Raw genomic sequence first — 4,782 nt, 5'->3', positions numbered from 1 at the left:
GCATAATAAAAGAAGTTGAATTTTGAGTTATGCTTTTCTTGGTGTTGGCTCACATTAGAACATTGTTACGCTAGAAATCATGATTTAAGGTAAAATATCTTCGAGTTTAAAAAGACTTTTTTCCTTTTAATTAGACGTCATTAGAAAATTTTAATGCTAAAACGTAAGTTATACAACAAAAGAGATAATAATTTGATGCCTTCTTCTTCTTCAACAAGCTGATTCCACCGCTTTATCTATAACTAGCAAATTGCGAATTAATTTACAATTGATAGTAATCGTGTAGTGAGTAAAGTATAAAACCTTAAAGTAATATAATGTTGGTCGATCCTTTTTTGGTAACTAAGTTAAGTTATACTTACACTCTATAAAGCTGAAATTTAAACTTGAAATCAGCTCCATATTTGAATTTCTCAAGTTGAATATAAATTATCAAACCTATTTACGTTTAAAAAATGCACATCTATTGGGAGTATAAAAAAGTCTTAAGTCAGGAGAAATATATATGAAAAAAAGAAGCTATTTTGATCAATAACAACTCTCTTCCTTTTTTATTTTACTAGTATTCGTACCCGCGCAATGAAAAAAAAATTAATTGAATAATACGGTAGACACAAAGGAGCATGAAAGAAATCTAATTTTATTATTCATTGATTCCTTATATATGTTGGGTCTTGTTGCTTTCATATATTTACATACATAATCAACACACATTGTGTGTTTCAAACAAAGAGAAAATCAAGAAAGATAGCATACATAATTTACTTATAGCTTCTAGCTAATACTGTAAAGCAAATTTTTGGGCTTTACCATTCTTAGATAAACCTTTGCCTATATGCACGAAGAAACGAAAATGTTAGTGAAATTAACTACTTATAGAATTGATGTGATCCAAATTTACTTTGACAACTCTAGTTCTTGCTCTTGACCATCACGAAATTGATGACTCGTGCTTCTCAAGATCAAGAAATGAAATAGAAGTGTGTTCGACTTATGCCAACTGTAATAGCTTCCACCTGTAACAAATCGAAAAGGGTATTAGAAAAATCTGAAATCAATACAACGTTATTTTAATAGAAAGGAAATCAAAATACATACCAACTTTATTGAATGAATACTGTCTTATATGTTAATTTTCGTCGCGTCCTAAAGTTTTTGCATACTTTCTTCAAATTTATAGTTGTCTCATGTTCTGTGCTACTACTATATGCCAAAAGCTGTAAGATTTGTCATGTTTTTCCTTTAAGGAGAAGGACGTGACAAACTTATTAGTTTGGGAATGTTAAGCAAGTGTTTATAATGGACTGTATAAGCTTGCTAGAGAAAAGTAGATGCACGAAAACAAACGTGCATTTTCAATCAGCATTTTATGGTCCTTAAAAACACACGTTTCACAAGATATTACCCGAGTTGAGAAAATTCCAATTAAATGAGCTTTTTGGTCATTAGTCGCGGCTTCAACAATACATAACTTTATGAACGCATCATGTGTACCTTCAAGTTGAGAATAAATACTGGAAAGTGTGAAGAGGCCTTAACCAAAAAAAATGATATAGAGAGATAAGAATGATAACTACTGACCAAATATACACCAGATTTCTTAACTGATAAAATTGTGTCATGTGTTTTAGAATAATAGTTTTTATGATTAATAAAAGAGTAAAGAGACAATTACGGTTGCAACTTGTTGAAGAAGGATAAGACTGAGTCGGCACTCTGTTAGACATCAAAAGGAACGTATCCTAAATATTTCATTTCAGATCTCAAAGAATAGAATACCAAGATAAGAGAACTATGGATGACCTAAGAATATACAGTTGAATATGTATGACTTTTTGTGTCAGCTTTATATTTATTCTAAAGATATGCTTTAAAAATTACCTTGCAACAGTTTGTTGCTGTGTAGTACAGTAATTTTAGAAATCAGAGATATTTATTTAAGCAGTCAGAGATATAAAATGATAATGTGAAAACTTTTTTTAAAAAATTGGTACTATTGAGAGGTGTGAAAACCTTTTCTCAGTCTAAAAGAAGTATTGCCATAATCCAGTTAACGGAACTGAGCAAATCCTAAGAATTTTCATAGATTTCTCTAAATAATAGGCCAATAAAACCTACTTGATCAATACACTATATAATTCCACAATGTGTACCCTTTATTGGACTTTCAATATGAAGGCCAAGAATTTGTTGATATTAAACTTAGTAGATCTTAAACTTAGTTAGAGTGAATGATTTGGGTCTCTCCACTCATATGCTGAACCAAATTTCAGATCAGTTGACGATTAAATAAAAAATTTACAATGCACATAGGATTTAATCTATTATCTTTCTTTCCAATTCTTTATTGACATCCAAGATTGCTTCTCCACTGTTTGAACAATGTATAATTTTGCAAAAAAATAATTACAGAAAGGGGTCTGGTGAAAGTCGATTACCTCTAAACAATGTGTGGCGTAGGATACTTAAAAAATGAATCTAACTGGCATCCAAGCTTGCTTCTCCACTATTTGAAAAAAAAAAACAATGAAAAAAAAATTAGAAAAAGGGGTCTAGTCAAAGTCGATTACCTCTAAAAAAAATGTGTGACGTTGGATACTTAAAAAATGAATCTAACTGGCATTTAAGCTTGCTTCTCCACTATTTGAAAAAAAAAATTTAGAAAAAGGGGTCTAGTCAAAGTCGATTACCTCTAAAAAAAATGTGTGACGTTGGATACTTAAAAAAAATGAAGCTCCTTTACCAATATATCTTCAAATCTATAGAATTAATTGATTAAGGTTTTGTAAAGTAGCAAGTGAAGGAGCAAAGAGTTGTGCAATGTCTTTCTGACTTAAATTGTAAAGCTTTCTATTTGTGGCATGTCGACTTTCACTATTGTGACATGTTTAAGCAATTATAAAACAAAGCAAATTGGGGTATGCAAGCTGTAAAATTAAGGGATGATAATGCTTATTGAAAAACTAACATGTATATGATTATGATCTAACTCAGTTAAATTATTCCCAGACATAAAGATGCCATATCTTTCACCTTTTACCTCAGGAGCTTGGCCACAAGAGGGTAAAGCTTTAACTATATCCTATTGAGCACATCCTGCAATGCAAAAGCATATAATTATATATAACGTGCCTACATCTATGCATATATAGTTAGATTGAGACTCGACATTAACCTCCCACTATCATAATGCAGCGAAAGACATAATAAAGCAAAAAACTTGAGAAAAATCAATTACCGGGAGTTTACAAATCATATGCCCACTAGAAAAGGAAATTTGATTTAATCTTGAAAAAGAATTGCCTGAAAAAAGTTTAGCCCAAAGGAAGAAAGATCCAAAAAAGTTGCTACTATAAAACTCTAACAGAATGAGAAGAATAATACCCAAATTAGATAAATAAAGGGAAAAATAGACAAAATACAACTTACTTTATTACTGAATATATACTCCCTTTGTCGATCACATTAGAAGAATCCCACAGATCCTCCTTGTGAAAAATACTGCAAAAATACAAAACAAACAAAACCTACTTAGAAGTAAATTAATAAAAATAAAATGCACAACCTGCACTTTTTCAAATAAACAAATAGCACCTTTTCTGGATGAAATTGTGAACCGATGATTTCGAATCCATAACCATGGTTTAACAATGTTGTTGCCGACGAACTTTTAGCAATTCAAAATTTTACTTCAAAATTGAACTCCGGAGTGCATGAATGTAGAATCATTACGGATACCTTGAGGGGGAGATGTGAAATTGCAAAAATTTCAAGCCCCACGCATTGAACAAAGTTCGTGATTAAGAAAAATAGGAAGAGAATCATTTATGAGGGATAGTCTAGAACGTGGGTCTTGTATCAGTTTATATGAGGGAGAGAGAGTGTTTGAGTTAGTTTAGGATTTTGTTTCCCACGTTTGAAAACAATCAATCATGGATTTTTATTTTTATTTTTTTTTTGCTTTATTACTATTTCTATGGCAAATTGTGTTTTGATGAATTTATAGGGTTATAATAAATTAAATAAAAACTAATGAAAAACGTGGGAGTCTATTTCCGGAGGGCCATTAGTAATAATTAAAGATGTCAAACGGGTCGAGTTGACCCAGTTCCAGACCGGCCCAGTCCGGTAGGTAGGGGCGGGCAGGGTTAGGTTGGGACGGGGAACAGATTGTGTCGGGTAGAATAGAGGTACCGGTTAACCGCACCAATCAGAACCGGTACTGTCAAGTCAAGTTCGAACCGGTTAACCGGATCGGCCCGGACCGGTTCAACGGGTATTTCAATTTATTTTTTTAGGGTATAGTTGACCATTGAAAACGGTCAGCTGCCATTTTGATCGTTGCCCAATGACTATTTTGCAAGAATAGCCCTTTTTGGGGGATTTTCTTTTCAAAAATAACAGTTTTAGTATTTACTAATTTAGCCCTTTAAAAACTATAAATATACCCCCCCTCCCCTCTTCTTCATTTCTTCACTCATCTCTCAATTCTCAAACCCAAATTCTCAATTGTCATTCTCTCATTTTTCACCTAAATTGCAATCAATTATTTGACTCTCATTTTTTCGAAATTTTATTTATGATATTATTTGAAGTTTGAAATTAGAACAATTGACGTTTCTTCGTGATAACATCGTAGTTGCGAAATTCAATTTCAAGACTTCAAACATCATCAAATGTTCAATTTACTGCGGAATTCGGTGCACTCGTTCCAACTCTTTCTCTTATTTAATATTTTATTTGAATATTTATTTTTTATTAGTAGTTAAATTTTCACAATAT

At 31.8% G+C, this 4,782-nt stretch overlaps 1 long non-coding RNA gene across 4 annotated transcripts; it reads right to left on the bottom strand.

Moving 5' to 3' along the window:
• Window positions 1–624: 624 nt before the first annotated feature.
• Window positions 625–3,882, bottom strand: LOC107786441 (uncharacterized). Of its 4 annotated transcripts, none has more exons than XR_001648148.2 (5): window positions 3,595–3,882; window positions 3,239–3,501; window positions 3,034–3,096; window positions 2,439–2,506; window positions 625–1,016 (listed from the first exon to the last, which is right to left on the bottom strand). It is a non-coding gene; the product is annotated as an uncharacterized LOC107786441 (long non-coding RNA). The 4 variants fall into 4 exon arrangements; XR_001648149.2 differs by having other exon boundaries at window positions 3,041–3,096; XR_001648146.2 differs by having other exon boundaries at window positions 3,430–3,501.
• Between the last annotated feature and the right edge of the window lie 900 nt (window positions 3,883–4,782).

The sequence above is a fragment of the Nicotiana tabacum genome, chromosome 23 (genome assembly GCF_000715075.1).
Source record: "Nicotiana tabacum cultivar K326 chromosome 23, ASM71507v2, whole genome shotgun sequence".
In the NCBI taxonomy this organism is placed as follows: domain Eukaryota; kingdom Viridiplantae; phylum Streptophyta; class Magnoliopsida; order Solanales; family Solanaceae; genus Nicotiana; species Nicotiana tabacum.
The sequence above is the reverse complement of the archived record's forward strand: the minus strand, read 5'-3'. Positions and strand labels throughout refer to the sequence as shown.